Here is a 26,588-nt window from a genome sequence, read left to right as displayed (position 1 = left end):
CCACAAACAAAGGCCAGTTCGCAGAGATTATTAGCAATTCACTAGAGAATTGCATATGTTGTTGTAATCTTTAAACAGAATTTAAAAGTTTAATGACTAGTTTTTTATTTTGTTACTTTAGCAACTTAAATATTAACTTTAAAAAATAAAAATCTAATGTTCTCAGTGTTCAAACAGCTGCCCAAGCAATTGTTACTTCACAAACAGAAGCTTCACATGGTGGTTCCAGGGTTCAGCTTGAGCAATGCTTTGCTCAGCAATGACAGGATCTGCCTTTAGGCTATTTCTCCTCATTTCTGAAGAGGGGCTTCAGACACCTTTTGTGATGAGTTTTTTCCTCCAGAGGGGAAAATTGAGATCTCAATTCTCAGTTTTTTTTTTTTTTATTTCAACAGCAGGTTGAACACCATGCTGGGAAAATGAGATCTGTACCTAAGATATAGTATGGATAAACTGCCAAACATTCAGTCACCGTTCCTGGGTCAGCTCCAAAGCAAACAAGACACACCAAGGTCTGGAAGTTTGTGTAGTAGGTCTACCAAGAAACTGGGAATCACCAGTCATCACCACGATCTTCCTTCCTATCTCAGACTGCAGCATGATGACATTAAGGAAATCAGGAACACAGATTCAGGAACCTCATTCTGACTTTTCTGTGGGGTCATCAGGGCTGGCATCCTTTTGTTGTACACATTAGACCAGACATTCTGGAAACCATTGTGTTTCACCATCCTCCTGTGAAAAAATACAGATGTCTTTGACCCCATATTAACACAGGGTCAGGTTCTTTCCATAATCCAGTGCAAGGGTCTTTCCACCTTGTTTTAGCAAAGGTTGTCTTGATGCCATCATCTGTCCAAGGTAGATTGCTCATGGGCATTCATATTCAAGATGTTTAGAATGAAAAAGGCTTGATTTAAGGCAGTATGCAGCAACCAAGGGTATAATTCCCCTGATTTTATCTTATGAAGATGTGTTTTCAAGGAGCCGTGGGCATGCTCCACAATTCCTTGTACTTGGGGGTTATAAAGAATGTCTGTTTCATGTTCAGTATTCCATTGGAAAGAAAGTTGCTGAAATGCTTTCCTAACATACCCAGACCCATTGCCTGTTTTTATAATTTTAGGGATTCCCACATACAAAAAAGCACTTTAATCATGTGCTTAGTAGTTTCTCCAGTTTGTGCAGAGGCCATTAAGAAACCTGAATATGCATCAATTGTCACATGCACATATCTTAATTTGCCAAACTCTGCAGTATGAGTAATCCAAATTGTTTAGTTGTGTGAACTGCAGCAACCAGTCATCTGGGAAAAGGTTACTAATCTGGCCTTCAAATTGAGCAAATTCAATTGCCCAAGAATCACTATTTTGAAATAATCAATCTGTTGCTGAGTATAAGGAACACTGACCATATTAGGTTCTCTTGCCTAGATTCCATCTGGCTTTTTTGTACTAAACAAGGTACTGCTTCAAGATAAGGGTTTAATACCTTGACTGGCAAAACAGGAAGGTGTATCCATATAAGAAAATTGTTCTGCCATAACACCACTGTGGGAGTAAGTTTTGTAGGCAATATACATGCTTGCCAAGGTTGACATAATTAATTGACATAATTAATATGTTAATACTCGTCTGGCAGTTTCTGTAAGCTTTCTGGTGGAATTCAGATGATTACCTAAACAGTCTCACTGAGGGACTCATGATCCTCTGAGAGCAGCGATAAACGGGACCATAACTATTGGATATTGTATTTAAAGTTTGTAAACTGTCTTTCTAATCCAGGTTGCGAATCTGCCTAGCTAATTCACATTTTCACAGACACTCATCTGGGCAGAGCTGTGCTGCCACCCCAGCTGTCTGCCAGGCTAAGGCAACTGGCTACGGTTTTTGCAGCTTGGCTGTCCATCACGGACCTGGGACCAGGTGGGGGAAGTCTCTCATTGCTGTTGTGCCTGGGTGGGGTACAGGCCACGGTCAGCGGTCACACCACAGACTGGAACCAGCTGGCCAATCTTTAGCTGTAGCTCAGGTTCCCATTGCAGTATCTCTGAGACCACTGAGTTTACAAGCTTAGGTGGGTATAACCATGCCATTTTTACTATCCCTGCTTTTTTATTTTAAATCTTGTAATCATACAATTAGAAGAATTCCTGTATCAGGCCACACGACTTCCACCCATTTTCTGTCGACCAGCTCTGGGTACTGGCTGTGAGAGGCATGGCCCTCCAAACTCTTCTGTCTCCTGCCTTTTCTGGCTCTCTGGCATGGTGTGGGACAGATGCAGTCAGCTGGCTACAGCATGTGCACCCGGCAGCCACAACCTCAGTGGGAACACAGACCATTGCTGGGGAACAGGCCCTCAGCTCCTCCAGCTCCTCTGGCTATCAAAACATATCCAAGCAACTGTACAGACAGTTGAATACTATTTCCTTGCCCCATATTTCTTACCGTTTTACTCCCCCCCCCCGATTTTTATCACCACCTTTCCACATTAATCATCTAAATGTATTTGATCATTAACCTTTTACTTTTACACCTGTGGCATCTCATTTATGTTCGATGCCCATCACGAGCACCCCTGGACCACTGGTCACACTTCTGGGCACCATATATTGTAAGCCCACTTTTTAGGGGTGACTTTTGCCATGGTTCAGCCACGGCAGGTTCGTACACTCCAGGGTAGGGGAGTGAGGACTAGAAATGTTGGGAAGGAGGAACAGAGATAAGAAAGAAACACAGAGACACAGGATAGCACCAGGAGGGCAACTCAGCAGATCCTGAATGCTGAGTTCTGAGTTCGCCTGTGTTTATTTTTCATACACTTCTATACCCCAATACAAGAGGGGGGAGAAGGCAAAGAGACTGCTTTAACACGACACACATGGCAACAGGAACAGTTACTTGCTTCAGTACTTGAGACATCAAGCCGTTAATTTTTGAGTAAAGCATTTGACAGTGGGGCGGGGAGATAGCTCTCTCCTGCCCATGCTGCTATATGGCTGATGAGAGGTGAGACCAGGTCTCCCACACTCTTGGGTTCTCTGCTGTGCCTTGACAACAGGGTCAACTCCACTGTGCTGCCCAGACAAGGCGCAGGGCCCACTTTCTGGAGTCTCTAGGTACTTCTTAGCTGTTAGGTCTCAAACCTGAGACGTGTCAAAGCACCCACTGGCACCAGGTTTTTCCAGCATCTCTCTGTCTCTACTATAAGCACCCCAGCCTCCTGGCAAGTGACCAGCTCCCCACCCAAGGACCTCCCACTGCCAAGATCCACACACATTCTAGTTGGACTCAGCTCTCCCGCCTCACCCTACAGAGCAAGAAATCCAGTCTCTGTTCATGAAATCCCACAAATCTCTACCCTGGAAATATTCACCCTTGGAAGCTCTGCTCCCAAGAAACTCTATGTAAGCCCTGGTCCTGTTCAGTTTCCTGCTGTTCCTCACTGGAGCAGAGGCAGCCATTCTCTTGGTTTTTCCCCTCCCAATAAATCTCTTGTATGAGGTTTGCTGTGCAGTGTGTTTGTGGTATTCCTTGGCTCCTGGCTTGCCAGGATACTTTTCTATCTAAGCTGTAATGCTTACACTTACCTGTTACAGGGCCCTTCTATCTGGCATACCCCACTCCTATCCTGAGCTTCTCCAGCTCAGGGGCTGGAGTCCTGTTTCCTATATGATCCAGTCTCATAGTCCAGACTGTCCCTCTTGGCTGACAGCTGCTCCCCACCCCTAAACACATGGACCACCTCAGTCTGGTCATGCTCACTCTGGACTCTCCCAGATGTCCCTGCCTCTGGCTATGCTCTCCCTTTTATCTACAATAAACTTTCTCCTCACCATTCCTAGGAGTGATCGTGCCCTTCATTTTTTTCTTTCTTCTTTCATTCAGTAGCCAGTAGAATTCCCATTGGTTTCAAGAGTCCTCAGCCTTTGGAAATTCTTTTATTTCCACCTTCCATTGTCTTTTAGCTTGCCAAGAGAGCCATGTTTTATTTTCTTTATTTCTCCTTGAGAAAAGGTTAAGTTGGACCTTGCCTGGTCTTCTAGTGTATTTTCCTTTCAGGTGTAGCTTTAGTAATAGCAATCACATGCTTTTACTGTTTCTTTTGCCTCTGTCTACCACTGCCTTCCCTCAGGCACATTGTTACCTGGTTATATGTTAATGCTTCCCTGGGGAAAGAGCCAGAGCTTCTCTCAACACAATCCAGTCCCACAGAGGTGTGCATGTCTGTCATATGCTGTGACAAGGTCTGTTGGGTGCAGGTGGTACAGTTAAAGTTGATGAATCAGGAACTTGATACAGTCCCATTCCACACAGGTGTGCATGTGTGTTGTAGGCTGTGAATCAGGAGCTTGGTGCTAGAGCCTGGCACTAAGTCTCCTCCATGTGATGGCTCTAGGGGTGTTCCTCCACATCTCTGAGAATCTCCCTTCTCCCTGCTTCTCAGTGCAGAAGCAGAACACTTTTCCACATTAAACCTATGTTCCAATTATTTTTAATATATCATTTATTTTTATTTTATAGGCATTGGTGTTCTGCCTGCATGTATGTCTGTGTGAGGGTGTCAGAAGCCCAGGAACTGGAGCTACAGACAGGTGTGAGCTGCCATGTGGGTGCTGGGAACTGAACCCGGGTCCTCTGGAAGAGCAGCCAGTGGTCTTAGTCACTGGGACATCTCTCCAGCTGCCCTGTATCTTAATTTCCCCACTTTAGCCCACTGATGGGTGGTCCTGCTTCTCTGAGGCTTCAGGGGGAAAGATGCCCCTTGGGTACCAATGAGACAACAAAGTAGAAGGCAAATCCTTAGTCACAGGTAGAGACTGAGTCATGTGGGCAGTGATTCCTCTCATCCCACCTTTCTGCACTTGAGATGGTACAGCAGTCAGGAGCACTTGCTACTCTTGAGAGACAGAGTTTGGTTCCCATTACCAATGGTGGATGGCTCACGGCCACCTGTAGCTCTAGCTCCAAGGAGAGCTAACACTTCTGGCTTGCACGGCTACTTGCTTCATGGTCACAACACCTGCACAGAAGATAGCGCTCTCCTAGTCCACGGGTGGTTAGCAGCTCCTTGCCTCCTCCTGAGGAGTGACATCCATTCAGGACTCAGTTCCTTTCCACATTTTGTCCTAGAGTCACAGGCTAAGCAAGTCTTTGGCTTTACAGGTAATGACAGGTGGGGAGAATGGTTGTCTTCCCTTCCTTCCTTCCTTCCTTCCTTCCTTCCTTCCTTCCTTCCTTCTTCCTTCCTTCCCTCTCTTCCTTTCTTTCTCCTTCCTTCTTGTTCTCTTTCCCTTTCTTCCATTTCCACTTCCTTTCTTTTCTACTTCCTTCCTTTCTCCTTTTCTTCCTTCCCTTCCTTCCTTCCTTCCTTCCTTCCTTCCTTCCTTCCTTCCTTCCTTCCTTCCTTCTTTCCTCAGTTCCCTCCCTCCTTCCTCCTATTCCATGTGCTTAAAAGCTGCTTTTACTAAACCAAGGATCTCCTTATCCCTCAGGTCCACAGTGACTAAAGCAGAGCCTGAAGTCACTCTTCTTTCTGTATCTGTCCGCTTGCCTTGCCTCCAACTCCTGCTTGCCTCTGTACACACATGGCTGTCATCAAAGAGTGTCTGCCACCTAACCCAGCCAGTTTCATTCCCCTCATTGTGTTAAACCTGTGGTCATCTTGGTTTTCAGATCAGCAGAGCCTGAAGGAACAGACTCTCTACCACCAGGTGGGGCAATTATCCATGAGGGTGAGGCTATGTGCTGGGGAAGCCAACATCCCCAGGGATTAGCTCCCAGCAATAAGAACTTCTTAGGCCCACCCTGCAGAGCCAAATGGAGAGAATGATGGGTGAGACTGTAGAACAGGATCCCCGAGGGATACTGACCCTTGCTCTGTTTCAGTTCTACTTAAACCTAAAACTCAACCAGACTCGGTGTCATGCCTACAACCCCAACCATCAGAGGCCAGAAGGATCACCCCAAAGTTTGAGGCCAGCATGGTCTCCAAGGTGAATTCCAGGCCAGGTAGGACTATGTAGGGAGACTCTAACCCAAAAGCCAGAGAAATAGGTGGAGCAAGGACGCAAGAGGCAAGGGGAGATGGTCTGTGAAATGCCACGTTCTGGACATGACAGCATTGCATTCAGGAACTCAGAAACCCTGAAGAGCTATGGTTAGCTCCACAAGACCTGCCCAAGACAGGGCCGTCAGTAAGTAGTCCATTATGGTAGGGAGGCTTAGAAGGCTCTGCCCCTCCTGGACAAGGAGCTAGTGACAGTTTTACAGTTGCTGAAGGAGGGTAACATTTCTTTAATATTAAGTTGCCTATCCATGGACTGGAAATGGCTCAGCAGGTAATGGCAAGCCTGACATCCTGAGTTTGATTTCTGGGACCCACAAAGTGGAAGGAGACAGCCAACTCTTGAAAAACCTCTGACCCCTCCCCCTCACATATACATACACACCCATATATACATATGGACACATACACAAATATATGCACACACATTCACATGTACACATACGCACTTAGACATAGACACACATAGATGCATACACACACACAAATAAAGAATTGCTTGTTCATGCTCCGTAAAATATTTCCTCATACCCACACTCACACAAGCAGCTCTAATTAAACCCAATCACAACAAAACAAACAAAAATGACCCATGAAAATATGAGGGAGGGGGCTGGAGAGATGGCTCAGTGGTCAAGAGCACTGGCTGCTCTTCCAGAGGTCCTGAGTTCAATTCCCAGCAACCACATGGTGGCTCACAACCATCTGTAATGAGATCTGGTGCCCTCTTCTGGCCTGCAGGCATACATGAAGGCAGAATGTTGTATACATAATAAATAAATTCTTTAAAAAAAAAAAAGAAAATATGAGGGAATATCATAGAAGGGGCAGAAAGATTTGAAAGACTCAGAGAACCAGGATGTCTACTGTGACACTGTATCTTCTGTGTATGAGGGGGAAGCTGCACCTGTGAAATAGCAACAATATGGTGACCTAAACAAGACCTTCATAATGACACCAGCTGACATGCCAAAATGAATAGAGGAAATCTCACAGGGACCCATCCTAGATGAAAAACTACAGACAATTAATGAAGTGGGGAGAGAGGGAGGGAGGGAGGGAGGGAGGGAGGAAGGGAGGGAGGGCTCTCCATGGAAGATTATATTTCCCTCCTTTATTTGCAAACTACGGAAACCATTTGCACCCATCTCCACCTCTATCATAAACCACGTTGGGCCATCTGCACACATTGCTGACAAGATGTCCCTGTGCTGTGAATAAACATGGTCCTGCCTAAGGTCAGACCAAGCCTCTGTTTCTTATCACCTTCACTCTCCCTACAACTGCTTTGTGATAACCTGCCCTGCCCGGCTAGCTTTGCCCGAAATAATTACACAGACACTGTATTCATTTAAACACTGCTTTGGCCCATTTCTATCTAGCCTCTTCTAGGCTAATTCTCACATATTAATTTAGCCCATTTCTAATCATCTGTGTAGCGCCCCTAGGTGCGCTTACCGGGAAGATTCTAGCCTAAGTCCATCCTGGGTCGGAGCTTCATCACGTGCGTCTTCCCTGGAGCAGGTAGCATGGCGTCTCTCCTGCGTCTGCTCCGGAGAGGAGAGCTGCGGAGTCTGACCTCACTTCCTCTTCCTCCCAGCGTTCTGTTCTGTTACTCCACCCACCTAAGGGTGGGCCTATCCAATGGGCCTAGCAGTTTCTTTATTGCTTAGCCAATGAAATCAACAGATTGATATATGACACTCCCACATCACTTCCCCTTTTTCTGTTTAAACAAAAAAAGGAAGGCTTTAACCTTAACATAGCAAAATTACATATAACAAAACAGTTATCAAGTAAAAGTTACATCAGAAACATTTATACATATAACAAAATTGACCTTAAAATCCATACCAATGCAAATTATTCATACCTATATCATTTCCCCCTTTAAATGTAAAAGAACGTTTATAAACCATATTTGGGAACATGGGCGCAGTTTTTTCTCTCCAAACTGCTTCCTGCTGAATGGGGGCGTCGTTAATTAGGTCTTTCATGGTATAACCTGTGTGCTAGTTTCATCTCAGTTGGCAGTTGAGCAAAGCAATTTTCTGAAGATGTTCACAGCAACCCTTCAGGAGGACGTGGTCCATCATACCAAATCGGAATAGAAGAAATCCATAGAGTCTCATCCTCTGTGAAAACAAAAGAAGAATCTCTTTTCCAAAGTATCATATCCTTAGATCCAAATTCTGAAATCATATGCTCATGATATCCGTTCTGGTTCCACTGGGCAGCCCATATAATGAAATGTCTCTCTGTACTTAGCTCCTTCACAGTCAAAAATTTTAAAGAAAACACAATAATACAAAGAATCCAGACTCTCTGTGAATTTTTCATTTTTACGCGGCTTATTTTTACTCTATCACTTTACTTTATTCTGTCTCTTTAAAGACTTTACCTTTTTTTTTTAACCCATTAACTTTATTCTCTATATTCTTTTTCTTCTCTCTCCCAAGCCTACGTACATTCATCCAACAGTGTGACTCATTTAGTGGTCTGAATCTGTCCTATTGTGAATCTGCAATTTTTTACTATCCAGGAGCACTTTTGATTTGCGCCTTTAAATCACTAGGCACTTAAGAATCTAAGCTGTGACACTCCTAGGTTAACTTTTTGCTTTTTGAGCATATATCTTTGACCTGGAATAACCCTGTAGACCAGGCTGTCTTTGAATTCTCAGAGATCCGCCTGTCTCTGCCTCCCAGGCATTGGGATTAAAGGTGTTTGCTACTACACCTTGAACTCACAGAGATCTGTTTGTCTCTGCCTTCTAGGCACTGGGATTAAAGGCGTGTGCTACCACACCTTGAAGTCACAGAGGTTTACTTTAAGTCCCAAGAGGTTACTGTAGGCTTCATGGTCCCATATAGAGGCACTTTCATGGAGTCTTATAGTAGCAGAATTAAGAGCGTTATCAATCAGGGCATTTAGAGAATACACTGTTGGAAACATCAGAGAGGCAAGGTATAGCAGACACAGACACACACCCAGACACACATACACACACACACACACACACACACACACACACACACACACGAGCAGACACAGACTGCTATAGGCTTCGGGTGCTATTTGACGACATTCTTTGCTTCAGGGTTGATGGAAGCTAGTTGTCTGCTAAGATACTAATTCCTAAACATTTTTATCCATTACGCACAGGACAGTAGATCTGATAAAGAGGTGGGCTAGGCATATTGAGAGGGCTAAAGCTAGCCTAAGATAAAGTATAATTAAACTAGGAATTTACAGCATTCCAACCTCTTCCCAAACTAGTTTTAATCTGCCAATCAGTCTTTGCTGACATTCTTTATCACAGAGGATCCAGTGTGTTTCTCTCTGTGTGTGTGTCTGTATGTATGTGTTTGTATATGTGCGTGTGTATGTATGTGTTAGTATGTGTCTGTGTCTGTCTGTGTGTTTGTGCCTGTGCATGTGTGTGTCTGTGTGTGTGTGCTTGTGTGTATGTATGTCTGTATGTGCATCCGTGGGTGTCTGTGTCTGTGCATGTGTGTGTCTGTGCATGTATGTGTGTGTGTGTGGGTGTGTGTGTGTCTGTATCTGGGTGTGTGTCTACATGTTGTCCATGTGTGTGTCTGTGTCTGTGCATGTGTGTGTCTGTGTCTGGGGGTGAGTGTGTGTTTGTGTGTGTGTGTGTGTCTATGTATGTCTGCATGTGCATCTGTGGGTGTCTGTGCATGTGTGTGCATCTGTGTCTGTGCATGTATGTGTGTGTGTGTGTCTGGGGGTGTGTCTATATCTGGGTGTGTGTCTACATGTTGTCCACGTGTGTGTCTGTGCATGTGTGTGTCTGTGTCTGGGGGTAAGTGTGTGTGTGCCTGTGTGTGTCTGTATGTGTATGCATGTATTGTCTGTGTATGTGTCTATGTGTTTGTGCCTATGTGTCTGGGTCTTTATGTCTGTGCGTGTGTGTCTATATGTACGTGTCTATGTGTCTGAATGTGTCTGAGTGTGTAAGTGTGTGTGTGTGTTGAAAGGGAAGAGAACAAAAGCCTGGATGAGGGAGACACCTGGCTGCCTTCTCACACTCAGTCAGGGCACAGGTGTGACTGATTCCCTGCCTCACCCAAGATGAAGTTCTTTAATCAAAGTCAGGTTAGTGAGAGGCATGGTGCCTGAAAGTAGCACAGGACATAGGGACCTCAGAAATGGAAACCTGAAGAGTCAGAGAAATTTGAGGCTTGGATTTGTTGAAGAATGAACAGGTCAAAGTGATTAACAAAGACACTAGTGTAGTGGCCACAGACTGGGTGGGGACCAGCGGAACCTGTCCACCTGGATTCTGTTTAGCATTCTTTCCTCCTAGGCCTGGGGCACGACCCCTCTGGAATGAGGGTCCTCAGGGACAAAGGGGAAGGGGAGAGTGTGGACCAGGTGGTTTTGGTTTCTACGACTCACTCCAGGGGAAAAGACATTCTGTTTTCTATGGGGGGGGGGGAGACAAGAAACAAAGATCTTAAACTCACTATAATGAAAAAGGAAGAAAATTTCAGAAAGCTAAAAGCCATACAAACGTTGTTTGATCCAATCTAATGTTTATTGAATTTAAGCCAATGAGAACAACAGAATTAAACACATGAAAGGGAGAGGTAATTTGAAGATAGTATCTAAAATGCAAAGACAATTAAACATTTAATCATTTTGCGGGCTTTCTGTAAACAGTTTTGCCCTTATATAACACTCTTCAACTTTCTAGTGTTCTCTTCTCAACTCACACACTTAGGCATGCAATACGGACAGAGGATGGTCCACAAAAGTCCTGAAGCCAGAGACAGGAGTCAGCTCTGAACTCACACACTTAGGCATACAATACGGACAGAGGATGGTCCACAAAAGTCCTGAAGCCTGAGACAGGAGTCAGCTCTATTAGGCTGTAAGAGTAGGGTCTGTAGTAGATCACTAGTCACATGACACACACGTGACCACTACTCTGGCTGGATGAGTAATACAAGATTCTTGTCCTGTTGGGCTGAGGGAACTTGTATAGAGTACATGGGCTCCCTATTGGCTGGGTCTGTGATACACTCAAAAATGATGAATTCCAACAGATATTACCTCAGTCTCCATCAGAGCCCTGCCATAAAACCCATAAAAGGCCACTGGGCAGGCGGCATGTTGGTGTTCTCTCCCTTGGGACTGTTCCCACTCTTGGAAGTTCTTTCTCACTTTTCCATAACAAATCTATATTTTCGTTTCTTGTTCTTCTTGGCTGTAAGACAACAAACTCAAAGTCGCTGGCCTGAGTTGGCTTTGGCGACTGCTCTAGTTTCATTCTGTTGCCGTAATAAAATGTTCTGATCCAAAGCAACTTAGGGGAGGAAAGGGTTTGTCTCACACTTCCGGATCATAATCCATCTGCTTCAGGCCAGAGCTTGAACAGAAACCATAGAGGAGGGCTGCAGGGGGCAGGCTTAGGCTTAGCTAGCTTTCATATAGCAGCCCAGAGCTACCTGCCAATGGGATCGTGGTGCCCACAGTGGGCTGGATTCTCCCGTATCAATTAACAACCAAAGCAATACGCTATATATGTGCCACAGACCAATCCAATCTTGGCAATTCCTCAACTGAGACTTCTCAAATGACTCTAGATCAGTGGACCTCAACCTTCCTAATTCCGCAGCCCTTTAATACAGTTCCTCATGTTGTGTTGACCCCCAACCGTAGAATTATTTTTGTTGCTACTTCATAACTGTAATTTTACTACTGTTATGATCAAAATGTAAATATTTGATACGCAGGGTATTTGGTATGTGACCCCTGTGAAAGGTTTGTTTGACGCTCCCCCACAAAGGGGGCTGTGGCACAGGCTGAGAACCACGGCTGCAGGCTGTGTCAAGTTGACATTTAACACTAACTAGTGACTGCTGGCCACTGGGCACCCTAGCTCCCAAGTTAGCTTATCAAGAGCTGAGAAAAGTCAGAAAAAAAATACTAAAGATTAAACCCAGGCCTCAGCCCTGCTATTGACAAGTGCACTGGCCCTGAGCAACATCTAGCCCAGAAAACCCTGATGGTGACTTAAGTGACAACTTACTTCTAGTCCTTCTGAAACGCCATCAAAGTCCACTGTGTTGTTATAAAAAGAAAATCACCCTTAGGAGCAAAGAGCAAAAGGAGGCAGGAGGCAGAGGATTGCCTTGGAACAGGATTTCTCAGAGAGGAAAGCTGAGAGGAAGCTGTCCAGGAAGGAAGGGGTTGGGGGCGGTTGGAAAGCAGGAGCAGCTCAGACCAGGACTCCCCAGGCTGCTGCAACATTCCTAAAGAATAGACTTTCATGGTAATGAGTCCAGGAGAGTGAGGAGTGGTTTCTTCTTGAGTTAAATAAATCTAGGGATCAAAGCGCAGATGGGGTGCTGGCTGACCTTGAGAAGGGAACAAGGCCAGAATCCCGGAGAGGGTGAAGTGTAGCGCCTCGACTGTTTTGGAGACAGTGGTTATCTTCTTTCTGGGTTGAAGGCAGAAACAGGTTCCACTATGGGTCCAGCAGTAGAAATACCACATTTACCCTGTACATGCTTTCTTGCTGAGTGCCCAGTTACTGCGGGTGCACTTGGGTTCTGTGATGAAGTGGTTTTGTGTATGCCAACGGGGCAGGTAAGAGGAGAGGGCAAGCATGTGGGCAGTTTCTCCTCAGCCCACACACAGCTTCATTGTCCCATTGGCCTTCCTTCACAGAGTACAAGTCAAAGATATGATTATTCAAACTTCAGAGCACTGAGCCCTAGTGGTGGGGCCCTGCGCACAGGCTGTGTACGCTGAAGCAGGACCTGTGGGTGGAGGAGAGAGCAATGACTGACTTAGGATATGCCTGCTTTAAAACGGTGAAAGGCCTAATGGAAAACAGGGGATGGGAGATGGCTTAGTGGGAAAGTCCCTGCCAAACAACCATGAAGATGGGAGCTCGGATCCCCAGCTGGGTGGGTGTAATGACCTCCCTGTGAACCCAGCACTCGGAGGCAGGGGATTGTTCGGGTCCAGCCCCAACATAAATTGTCTCTCAGACCAGTGTGGAGGAGTGGGAATAATTGAGATACAGTTTACAATGTAGGGCCTGTATAATATTGCCCCACAGGGGATCCTCAGAGCAAGTTGGATAGCTGGATTAACAGAGTCAGTGAGCTCTGGGTTCATGTGGTGACCCCCGCCTCAATATACAAGGTGAGGTGATTATGGAAGATACTTGACGTAGGCCTCTGTCCCCCATGGACACCCACATATATGTGCCCTCAATCAAACAGGAACAAATAGCACACACATGTGAAAATGAATGAATGAATGGATGAATTATCACATTAGGTATCACTGCTGCTCGTTGGTATTTAGATCTCTTCTGTTTCCAGGTTCAGGCCATTCTGAAGAATGGAAAATGTGTCTGGCTAATCAAACGTGGGTGAAGTATATGTTTCTTTTCGGCAGAAGCATTTAAGAACTGGGTGTGTGCTGGTTATCTCCCACAGAAACCAACACCAGCCAGATGGTGCAACATGACTTGGCTATGAATGTGACCCGTGAGCTCGTGGATCAAATGCTTGATTCCCAGCTCATGGCACTGTTTTGGGAGATGGAAATTTTAGAAGTTGGAGCTTAACTGGACAGAGCTGTTGAAGTTATACGTGGCCCTAAACCCCTTCCCGTCTGTTCTGAAGTGAGCAGCTCCTGTGTGTGCTCCTGTTGCCACAGAGTGCTGCCTCACCCCAGCTCAGAGTCAAGAGAGCCAGGACCACGGACTGAGATGCCAGAAACAGTGAGCCTACCTTACATCGTCCGTATCAGGTATTTTGTTGCAGTAATGAAGAATCTAGCACACGGAGCTTCATCGGAGTGAACAGACCTCTGCCTTGACCCTTTGGGGTCAGCTGCTATCCCTAAGTCAGTAAAAACTGCTTTTATGTCTAAGATTGCAGCACACCTAATACCACTATAACTGAGAACTATACCACACACACATGCACACGCATACACATACATCTAATACCACCACAGCTGAAAACTATAATATATAAACACACATATACATGCATGCACATGCACACACACACACCTAATACCATCACAGCTGAAAACTATAGCATATGCACACATACCCCTAATGCCACCATACATGAAAACTATAACATACACACACACACACCTAATACCACCACAGAAAAAACTATAACACACACAGACACACAGACATACACCTAATCTGTAGCTTTGTTAAAAAGGTGACTCAAATTTTTTTGAACTGGGGGCTGGAGAGATGGCTCAGAGTTTAAGAGCACTGGCTGCTCTTCCAGAGGTCCTGAGTTCAATTTCCAGCAACCACATGGTGGCTCACAACCATCTGTACTGAGATCTGGCGCCCTCCTCTGGCGTGCGGGCGTACATTGAGGCAGAATGTTGTATACATAATAAATAAATAAATAAATCTTTAAAAAATTTTTCTTGAACCGGTAAAAATACCTTTGGTAAATTCTGTGGGCATTTATTAGAGTTGAATCATAATGAATTTCTAGGTGTGTTATCTGAAGATAAAAGGAAGAAGTTATAAAGGTTGAACCTAACTTCATTTGTCCCCAGCCAAGGTACCGTCATGACAGAGCTGCAAGTCAAGTCATTAGACAAGCCTTTCCTTTCTGGTGACTTGGTTGACAGAATAGGCTACAACTCAGCTCAGTCTCTGCCCTTACCTCTACAGAGAAGTCAGAGTGAACACTTGTCTCAAAGGAGACAAAGAAAATCAAGAAACTTAGATGCACCGCACCTAAATAACCATTTACTCCTAAAATTTTTCCACAGTGGCACACTTGTGGTCCTTTTAAACCTGTATGGAACTCTCTCACTTCTCTGGTCTCCGGGAAGAAACAAAACTCTACCAATGAGAAAAGGAGACAGTCAGAAAGGGAACTAGGGCGGGGCCTCAGTTAGGGTTGTAGTTAGGGTTTTATTGCTGTGAAAAGACACCAGGACCACTACAACTCTTATAAAAGAGAGCATCTAATTGGGCTGGCTTACAGTTTCAGAGATTTGGACCATTATTGTCATGGCGAGAAGAATGATGGCACACAGGCAGACATGGCGCTGGAGAGGTGACTGAGAGTTCTATATCTTGATCCACAGACAGTGAAAGTGAATGTCACACTAGACCTAGCTAGAGCATATGAGACCTCGAAGTCTGCCCCCACAGGGACACACTTTCTCCAACAAGACCACACCTACTCCAAAGAGGGCACACCTCCTAATAGTGCCACTCCCTATGGCCAAGCATCCAAACACATGAGTCTATGGGGGCCATTCCTGTTCAAACCACCACAGATGGCAAAGCGCTTGTCTAGGCCGTAGAAATCCAAGGGTTCCACCCCCAGCACTGCATAAATCATAAACGGGGACACACCTGAGATCCCAGCACAAGGCAGGTAGAAGCAGGAGAACTGGGATGTTAAGGCCATCCTATACTACATAGTGAGTTCAAGGCTAGCCTGGGCTACATGAGACCCTGCCTCAAAAAAGAAAAAGAAGAAAAAGAAAAGCAGAAGTAGGGAGGAAAGGAAATGAAAACCGTGTTTTTAAGACAGCCATACAATCTGGCCCTGGAACTGTTTGGTAGATCCTTTTTTTTTTTTTATGTAGAATTGTTTCTCTGAGAAAAGCCGATGAGTGCAAAGGTCTGTGCAGTAAATTAGCAATTCTCATGGTTGGTCTTGATATTTGATGTCAGATAACTTTCAGCAAACTAAGTCTCCAATTTCTTTTTGAGAGCAAATAGAAAATCTGTTCCCTATAGACTTTAATGGAAGCAAGAGAAACCGGCAGAATTCTACCAGTGCTCTGCCATTCAGATGGCATTAGAAGTGAATGCCCCAGGATCTGCAATGCCTGGACCCTGGCATTTGCAGACCTAATGTTTCTCGGTTTGACTCTCTGGAGATGACCTTCAATTTTCATTCCAGGAAGAACCTTCTTGGCTTGGGAGAGCATGGATTTGAATAAACGGACGTTGCTTTGGGGGGGATCCAAGTCACTGCAATGATTCAGTAGGTGGAGGTGTGCCTACTGCCTTGCATTCCATCCAGGTAGCCATGCTTTCTGCAACAACTGCACATGAAGACAGTCCCAAGATATCTAGAAGTCCCCCTCTGTTTCTTAAAGCGTCTCATAGAAGGATGGCATGTAGAGGTGGGAGGGGGTCCTAGTTGATGCTTGCATGGTGTGCAGGAAGGCCTGGGCTCAACCCCTTATAGTCTATAAACCAGGTATGGTTAATGAGCACCTACAGTCCTCGTTCTTAGGAAAAGGAAACAGGAAGATCAGAATTCTGTGTAACTTGACATTTGTCTTTATTCAGACCACTTCTGAACAAACGCATCAACTGGTGCCTAGATTAGATGTCACAGATCGCGTGAATAGATGATGTCACTCCAGGAATTATGTAACAAAGGGCAGGCTGACAGCTTGTTTAGCTTCTTTGGCTCTTTAGAAATCAAGAAATGCTTGAGATTTTGGTGTTCTGTTTATTGAGACAGGGTCACATGTAACCCAGAGTAACCTCAAATTTCTGATCCCCCATCTCCACCTCCTGAGTGATGCGATTACAGGCATGTGTACCATTTAGTTATTAATAATGAATTCGTGACTTTAGGGATCCATATGTGTAGGGTGGGGCTCAACATTTTCTGCTTATGCAATTTGTAACACGAACAGGGGCCTGCTTGTTCGTTTCTTGGGGTTTTTGTCCCGCCCAGTACCCCACAACTGTTTAGCCCCAAAGAAAATCACACATAAGTCTCCATAAATTATAAACTGATCAGCCCATTATCTCTAGCCTCTCTCTGGCTAACTCTCACATCTTGATTAACCCATTTTTCTGATCTATGTTAGCCATGTGGCTCAGTACCTTTTTCCAGCGGGGCAGGTCACATCCTGTTGCTTCAGTGGTCTGGGCAGGAGTGGGAGGAATCAACTTCCTCCTTCCCAGAATTCTCCTGTTCTCATTACATCATTTCTACTTCCTGTCTGGTTTTCCTGCCTATATTTCCTGCCTGGCCAATCAGTGTTTTTTTTATAACATGATTGACAGAATACAGACAATTCTCCCGCACCACTTCCCCCTCTTTTTTTTTTTTTTTTTTAAAAAAAGGAAAATATCCATAGTCCATGTTTTTGGGAATGTGGGCGTAGTATTTCAGGCCACTTCCAGCTGGTTGGGGGTGCTGATAATCTTATGGAGGCCTAAAGAAAATTTAGAGTTATGATCAAGTCCTGACTGAAGTATCCTGTGAGTCTTGATCATCTCAGGCAGCAGTCTTGAATCTGCTCTGGATGAAGAACTCAGACATCTGGGCCATCTATTCCTGCCAGAGATTTCTCAGGTGGTATTCCTTGATCAAATTGGATTTTTCTTAACTCTGAATAAACCCTCTATATGCAATTAACCCTCTCTATGGCTTCCTTCAGAGTAATTGAAAAGCCTTTATTCCCAAGTTTTAATAATAGTGTGCAGTGTTCAGTTAGCCAAAATATTTTCAAATAAGTGAGATGAAACAGCAAAACTGAGACAAATCCCCTGCAGCTTATCACTGCTGTGTGTGCCCAACACAAACTCTGGGAAACTGGAAATTCTTCAAGAGTTTATCCTGAAAAAACAATCTAGGAGATGATGATGATGATGATGATGATGATGATGATGATGATGATGATTGGGACAAAAATACTGTGAAGGGAAAGAGACATAAATTATAGGCCTAAAGAAATTAGTCCTGGCCAGAAATGGCACTGCACACCTGTAATCCCAGCCCTTAGGAGGCAGAGGCAGGAGGATTACAGATTTGAGAGCAGCCTGGTCTACATAGTAAATACCAGTTCAATCTCAGCTGCGGAGTTTTTCCTGCCAGGAAAAACAAACAAACAAAAAGGGATTAGCCCTAAGACTGAAGTGTAGCTCGGTGGGGGATGCCTCCTTTCCTGCCATAGTTAGGGCCTGGTCTCTCTCACCAGCATGGGGGGAATCCCTCCACCCATCACAAAGATAGGTTGGCAAAAAAAAAAAAAAATTCTTTCCTGGGCTACTTATGAAGCCTCTCCCTAAAACATTACTACTGAGTGGAAAGGAACACAAGCTTTCACCTGAGAATTTGTAAGCCGGCATGTACACTTATACAAAGTGTACAAGCATTTGGAGATTTGAATTACAAGTACACAGAGCTTAATACACTGTTCTTACAGGAGGGTAGAAGGTAATGTTGGAGCAGTGCACATGATGAAGGCCCGGTTTATGAGGTTTCAGAGAGAAATCTGAGCCTCCCTCAAAGTCTCTATAGGAGCCGGCTGTGAGCTATTTTGGATTTAAAATCTGTGTGAGTGAAACCATTGCTTTCCTGGGACAACTGGTGCTGCCTAGCCGGGGCTGAAGATTCATCTGTAATTAATACGAGACCAGCATTGCTGGTGAAGTCTTCTGGGAAGTGTTTCCTCAGGCTCAGGACTCAGATGAGCAAGCTAGGCAGCAATGCCCCTCCATGGGTTCTCTTCCCTTCCTGGCCCCAGGCTCCTGCTGGAAACTGTCCTCCCTTGATCATGAACCTGTGAGGTCTTAAACCCTTCCTTCTCCAAATTGCTTCTGTCATGCATTTTTCCAGCAACAGAAAAGGAAATTAGGACACAGAGACTGAATTTCATCAGACTTGTGTAAGCTTTTGACATCTTGACATGGTGTCCACTACAAAGTTCATCGCTGAGAACTGTACAATAAACTGCAAAATAAATATCTTTGAAAAAAACCTACCCTGTTATGTCTTAAGTACATTTACAATCTTGTGTTGGGCTGTGTCTCAGTCAGGTTTCTATTGCTATGAAGACACCATGACCACGGCAACTCTTATAAAGGAAAACAATTCATTGGGGCTTACAGTTTCAGAGGTTCAGTCCATTATCATCATGGCAGGGAGCACAGTTGTGTGCAGGCAGATGCGGTGCTGGAGCTGAGAGTGCTACATCTTGTAGGCAACAGGAAGTCGACTAAGAGTCACGCTGAGGGAAACTTGAGCAAAAGAGACCTCAAAGCCCGCCCCCACAGTGACACACTTCCTCCAACAAGACCACACCTCCTAATAGTGCCACTCCCCTTGAGGGCCATTTTCTTTCAAACTACCACAAGCTGAATTTATAGATGACTTAAAGGTCATGTGTCTCCACCTTCCCTCTCACCACAGAAACACTGGGATCACACACACTAAATCATATATGCACATACACATACATGTTAAAGAGACCCTGCCTAAAAACAAGGCCCCTAAAAAAAATAAAATTAAAAAAGGCCAAAAAACCAAAAAAACAAGGCCCCTGTACTCAAGGTTGTTCTGGGATCTTCACAGGCATGTGCATGCAAGTGCCCTTGTAGACATGTACACACACACACGCACACACACACACACACACACAGAGGTACACACACACATACAAATTAAACCATTCAATAAACAATAACATGAAAATATTTATGTAAGAAAATAGTTTTAACTGGGTGATGGTGGCAGAGATAGATGCCTTTAATCTCAGCACTTGGGAGGCAGAGGAAGACAGATCTCTGTGAGTTCAAAGCCAGCCTGGTCTATAGAGCTTGTTCTAGGACAGCCAGGACTACACAAAGAAGCCCTGTCTTGAAAACAAACAAACAAAGAAGAGAGAGAAAGTAGTTTTAAATTATTAAGGCAAAACATTAGTGACAAAAATTATCTAAGATTTTATGTAAAGAAGCGAAGATAAGAGAAATGTGTAAGAGGGGGCATGAGTGAGACAAAGTAGTTTCAAAGTTTACCCAGCATTCCCCAGTGCAATGGGAAATTTTCTCCCTTCTGTTTTGCTGTGTAGGGTATCAAATCCAGAGCTTCATGCATGCCAGGCAAGAGATGTACTACTGAGCCACACTTCTGTTCCCTGCAATGAAAAATTAAAATCAGAACTCGGTCAGACCCTGATATTTGGTCAAACACTGCTCTAGTGAAGATACTTCTTAGATGAGATCAACACTTAAATCAGCAGGTCTTTTAGTAAAGTAGATTACATTCCATAACTCGGATCGGCCTCATCCAAACAGCTGGGGGCCTGAATAAATGAACACTTTCCCTCAAAAGCAAGAAGGCATTCTGCTAAGCGACAGCCTTGGCAGTGGAGCTGAAACCCTTCCTCGGGTCTCCAGGCTGCCTGGCTGCTCCATGGTTTTCCTTGATAAGCCCCTTCAGGTGCGTAGGGAAACTCCTTTATAAAACGTGCATCTACATCTACATATCCTGTAGGGAGGAGAGTCTAGGAAGAGTGGGAAAGGATGCCTGAGGGTTTTTCAGAAGTAGTGAAGGGTACCACTGCATAGAGTCAAGAATAGTAATGAGCTGTACTCATGACTGAAGTAAAGACATCTGTGAGCAGGCACAGCATGTGAAATGCAGTAAGACCCCAAACAAGGGTGGAGCAGGGGTGATGGATTCCCAGCTCTTGGAGGATGGAGGCAGGAGGATCAGGAGTTCAAGTCCAGTTTCAACTATGTTTCATGGAGCAGCGGCAGGACGAAGGGGTAAATGACTATCATATGTTTGTATGCTGAGGACCAACCCCAAGGCTCCATGCTTGCTGAGCAAGGCACTTTTAAAATTTGTAAGTACAGCCAGGCAGTGGTAGCACACACCTTTAATCCTAGCACTTGGGAGGCAGAGGCAGGCGGATCTCTGTGAGTTCGAGGCCAGCCTGGCCTACAGAATGAGTTCCAGGACAGCCAGGGCTGTTACACAGAGAAATCTTATCTCAAAAAATAAAACAAACAAACAAAAACAAACAATCAAAGAGATTGTAAGTGGATATTTAACTTTATGAAGTTACTGCTTTCATCTCAACATCAATTTGCTCTTGTGTTTGCTGTGGTGGTAAAACGCTGCTGACTGAGTTTCCACTGCCTGAGCCAGTATGCCTTTGCTGGAACAAACCCAGCTTGCTCGTGACCTGCTGCCTTCTGCAAACACCATTTCACAGGCATTTAATCCTGATTAGAACTATGCAAGGCTTTTATAACAGCATAACACACACCAAGAACCATAACATCCAATTAAAACACTAGCATTTAACAAGGCTTAAGAAAGCCATGAAATTTTATGTAAAATATACTTCAGTTTAGCAGCTTTTTTTTCAAAGAAAGTCAAGTATTTGTACTTTGTAAAAATAAAATGCACACACCTATTATTTGTTATGTTTGGGGTTTGTTTGTTTTGTTTTAATTTTTTTTTTTTTGAAACAAAGTCTCACTATATATCCCAAGCTGGCCTTGAATTCAAAATCCTCCTTGCTTCAACCTCCGAGTGATGGGAGTTTGTCACCTGGCCTAACTTGCCCTTTCCAGTGTCCTAAGTCACATGCCCCAGTATGCTCCAGATAAAGCAAGGATGCTCAGGAGTTCATCATCACCCTGAGATGCATACTGAGTTGTCTCCCAAGAGCCAGCTGGTTAAGAGCATGTGGCTCTCTGAAGCTGAGATAACTCTTCCCTGCACACTGTGGGGAGAACTCAGGCTTTGTACTCTGCCCCTCCCTTCAACAACTGTAACATCCAATTAAGCTAACGGCCAATGCATGTTCCTAAGTTTTGAGTTCTTTATTTCACTTAGCTATTTGATCTTGTATTTCTTCACCATCTTACAGTCCTGTTGATGTCTAAGAATAGGTGTTAAGGCCTGCGCAAAAGGAACCTCGTGGTGTGGTCTGAGGAAACTGGGGGAAGACACCAGGATTGTACCTTCCACTGTGCTTGCAACGTGCTTGTTTAATTTAGAGCTACTTGACTGTCAACGCATACATTTCTGTGGCGAAGTCTCGTGTGTACTCTTGGCCATGGCACAACTGCAGACGCATTTCTACACCGAGAACTATACAGTGGATGGCGTTCCTTTCTCACTCCCCACTTCTCTGAAGTTGCTGACCTTAGTAACATCGTCAATACACTGCTGAAGACCAAACATGAGCTCCACAAACACGTTGAGTCCGATTTCCCTATCAAGAGCAGTTTCTTCAAATGCCCTTGGTCAAATACATGGAACTGGAAAACATTTCATCGGGAGAGGTTGTGGAACTAGAAATGTGGAAAAATACTCGCACCCCAGCCAGAGCAAGGCATGATGACTGGATGAGCTCAACTGAAGGGACCAAGTGTGGATCCTGTCTGGTTCTTATGAGAAAACCTCTCAGTCTGGTCCTTGGAAGGGAAGTCAACAGTGACGATTGTGGGACATACAGATGGTGTGAAAGATGTGGCTGGGGTGAAAAAAGACAGTTTGTCCTACTTACTACTATGTGCCTCAGTGGACCAGACGATCCTCTTACAGGGATGGAATGTGGAGAAGAACAGAGGGAAAGCCCTAGCTGCTGCAGAGGCCGTGTGGGAGTGTGGACTACAGCGTCTATAGCTCGTGGTCACGTGGGAGTGTGGGCACAGCAGTCTACAGCTCAGGGTCACGTGGGAGTGTGGACTACAGCGTCTATAGCTCAGGGTCACGTGGGAGTGTGGACTACAGCGTCTATAGCTCAGGGTCACGTGGGAGTGTGGACTACAGCGTCTATAGCTCAGGGTCACGTGGGAGTGTGGACTACAGCAGTCTATAGCTCAGGGTCACGTGGGAGTGTGGGCACAGCAGTCTACAGCTCAGGGTCACGTGGGAGTGTGGACTACAGCGTCTATAGCTCAGGGTCACGTGGGAGTGTGGACTACAGCAGTCTATAGCTCAGGGTCACGTGGGAGTGTGGGCACAGCGTCTATAGCTCAGAGTCACGTGGGAATGTGGACTACAGCGTCTATAGCTCAGGGTCACGTGGGAGTGTGGACACAGCAGTCTATAGCTCAGGGTCACGTGGGAGTGTGGGCACAGCGTCTATAGCTCAGAGTCACGTGGGAATGTGGACTACAGCGTCTATAGCTCAGGGTCACGTGGGAGTGTGGGCACAGCGTCTATAGCTCAGAGTCACGTGGGAGTGTGGACACAGCAGTCTACAGCTCAGGGTCACGTGGGAGTGTGGACTACAGCGTCTATAGCTCAGGGTCACGTGGGAGTGTGGACTACAGCGTCTATAGCTCAGGGTCACGTGGGAGTGTGGACTACAGCGTCTATAGCTCAGGGTCGTGTGGGAGTGTGGACTACAGCGTCTATAGCTCAGGGTCGTGTGGGAGTGTGGACTACAGCGTCTATAGCTCAGGGTCACGTGGGAGTGTGGACTACAGCGTCTATAGCTCAGGGTCACGTGGGAGTGTGGACTACAGCGTCTATAGCTCGTGGTCGTGTGGGAATGTGGACTACAGCGTCTATAGCTCAGGGTCACGTGGGAGTGTGGACTACAGCGTCTATAGCTCAGGGTCACGTGGGAGTGTGGACTACAGCGTCTATAGCTCAGGGTCACGTGGGAGTGTGGACTACAGTGTCTATAGCTCAGGGTCACGTGGGAGTGTGGACTACAGCAGTCTATAGCTCAGGGTTACGTGGGAGTGTGGGCACAGCGTCTATAGCTCAGAGTCACGTGGGAATGTGGACTACAGCGTCTATAGCTCAGGGTCACGTGGGAGTGTGGACACAGCAGTCTATAGCTCAGGGTCACGTGGGAGTGTGGGCACAGCGTCTATAGCTCAGAGTCACGTGGGAATGTGGACTACAGCGTCTATAGCTCAGGGTCACGTGGGAGTGTGGGCACAGCGTCTATAGCTCAGAGTCACGTGGGAGTGTGGACACAGCAGTCTACAGCTCAGGGTCACGTGGGAGTGTGGGCACAGCGTCTATAGCTCAGAGTCACGTGGGAATGTGGACTACAGCGTCTATAGCTCAGGGTCACGTGGGAGTGTGGGCACAGCGTCTATAGCTCAGAGTCACGTGGGAGTGTGGACACAGCAGTCTACAGCTCAGGGTCACGTGGGAGTGTGGACTACAGCGTCTATAGCTCAGGGTCGTGTGGGAGTGTGGACTACAGCGTCTATAGCTCAGGGTCACGTGGGAGTGTGGGCACAGCGTCTATAGCTCAGAGTCACGTGGGAGTGTGGACACAGCAGTCTACAGCTCAGGGTCACGTGGGAGTGTGGACTACAGCGTCTATAGCTCAGGGTCACGTGGGAGTGTGGACTACAGCGTCTATAGCTCAGGGTCACGTGGGAGTGTGGACTACAGCGTCTATAGCTCAGGGTCACGTGGGAGTGTGGACTACAGCGTCTATAGCTCAGGGTCGTGTGGGAGTGTGGACTACAGCGTCTATAGCTCAGGGTCGTGTGGGAGTGTGGACACAGCGTCTATAGCTCAGGGTCACGTGGGAGTGTGGACTACAGCGTCTATAGCTCAGGGTCACGTGGGAGTGTGGACTACAGCGTCTATAGCTCAGGGTCACGTGGGAGTGTGGACTACAGCGTCTATAGCTCAGGGTCACGTGGGAGTGTGGACACAGCGTCTATAGCTCGTGGTCGTGTGGGAGTGTGGACTACAGCGTCTATAGCTCAGGGTCACGTGGGAGTGTGGACTACAGCGTCTATAGCTCAGGGTCACGTGGGAGTGTGGACACAGCAGTCTATAGCTCAGGGTCACGTGGGAGTGTGGACACAGCAGTCTATAGCTCAGGGTCACGTGGGAGTGTGGACACAGCGTCTATAGCTCGTGGTCGTGTGGGAGTGTGGACTACAGCGTCTATAGCTCAGGGTCACGTGGGAGTGTGGACTACAGCGTCTATAGCTCAGGGTCACGTGGGAGTGTGGACACAGCAGTCTATAGCTCAGGGTCACGTGGGAGTGTGGACTACAGCGTCTATAGCTCAGGGTCGTGTGGGAGTGTGGACTACAGCAGTCTATAGCTCAGGGTCACGTGGGAGTGTGGACACAGCAGTCTATAGCTCAGGGTCACGTGGGAGTGTGGACACAGCGTCTACAGCTCAGGGTCACGTGGGAGTGTGGACACAGCAGTCTACAGCTCAGGGTCACGTGGGAGTGTGGACACAGCAGTCTATAGCTCAGGGTCACGTGGGAGTGTGGACACAGCAGTCTATAGCTCAGGGTCATGAGTATGGAGACAGCAGTCTACAGCTCAGGGTCACGTGGGAGTGTGGACACAGCAGTCTATAGCTCAGGGTCATGAGTATGGAGACAGCAGTCTACAGCTCAGGGTCACGTGGGAGTGTGGACACAGCAGTCTATAGCTCAGGGTCACGTGGGAGTGTGGACACAGCGTCTATAGCTCAGGGTTGTGAGTATGGACACAGCGTCTATAGCTCAGGGTCACGTGGGAGTGTGGACTACAGCGTCTATAGCTCAGGGTCATGAGTATGGAGACAACAGTCTATAGCTCAGAGTCATGTGGGAGTGTGGACACAGCAGTCTATAGCTCAGGGTCGTGAGTATGGAGACAACAGTCTATAGCTCAGTCACGTGGGAGTGTGGACACAGCAGTCTACAGCTCAGGGTCGTGAGTGTGGACTCTATAGCAGTCTACAGCTCAGGGTCACATGGGAATATGGACTACAGCGGTCTATAGCTCAGGAACTAAAGTTTGCAGTGGCTCCTGGGATAGATAAGATGCTAAAGAGTTGGTCTACAGTTCCTACAGATGAAGTGGAAGAATCCACAAATTAGCCAAGAAAGAAGCAGAAAGCAGAGCAATTGGGACTAACAAGGACTCCCTTGGTGACCCTCTTGGCCACACTGAAACAATTTCCTCAGTGCTTTGGTGAGATGCTGAAGAAATCTGCAGTGTATCCTGGGATCACACAATTAGAGTGTGGGATGCTGAGTCTGTTGGCCTTAAGTCAACTTTGACAGGAAATAAAATGTTTAATTATATCTCCTAATCTTCCCTTTGTAAACATTTGGCCTTTGGAAGCACAGATGGGCATATTAGACTGTGGGATCCCCGAACTAAAGATGGTTCTTTGGTGTTGCTATCCCTCACCTAACATACAGGCTTGGTAACATCAGTGAAGTGGTCTCCTACCTACGAACAGTAGCTGTTTCGGGCTCTCTAGAGAACATTATTGAGCTGTGGGATATAAGAAGTTGTAAGGCTCCTCTCAATGATTTAGCTGCTCATGCAGATAAAGTTCTAAGTGTGGACTGGACAGACACAGGGCTCCTTCTGAGTGGAGGCACGGACAACAAACTGTATTCCTACAGATATTCACCTTCTTCTTCCCAGGTAGGGGCTTGAACATGAGTGACTGATCAAAGATCTTGTTGGGTTTGTTTTGTTTTCTGTGTCTTACTGTTGTGTCATAAACTATGTGAATGAAATTGGAGAAAACTGGGGATGTTGCTCAGTTGGGAGAGGGCATGTCTAAAATGTGCAAAGCCCCGAGCACTATCTCTAGCACTTGGAAAGAAATTTGACATGGTAATGCATTCCCAGGACCTGGGAGGTTAGCAGCAAGAGAATCAGAAGTTCAAGGTCATCCACCCCCCACTGTATAGGGAACTCAGAAGCAGCCAGAGGTACATGACAGTGTTTCAGAAAGAAAGAAGTCAG

General features: G+C 46.0%; 1 pseudogene; it reads left to right on the top strand.

Annotated features, from left to right (window-relative positions):
* Positions 1-21,945: 21,945 nt before the first annotated feature.
* LOC142839406 (ribosome biogenesis protein WDR12-like) lies at positions 21,946-26,273 on the top strand (annotated as a pseudogene).
* Positions 26,274-26,588: the final 315 nt, after the last annotated feature.

The sequence above is a fragment of the Microtus pennsylvanicus genome, chromosome 21 (assembly GCF_037038515.1).
Source record: "Microtus pennsylvanicus isolate mMicPen1 chromosome 21, mMicPen1.hap1, whole genome shotgun sequence".
Classification (NCBI taxonomy): domain Eukaryota; kingdom Metazoa; phylum Chordata; class Mammalia; order Rodentia; family Cricetidae; genus Microtus; species Microtus pennsylvanicus.
This window is presented reverse-complemented; position numbering and strand designations above follow the sequence as displayed.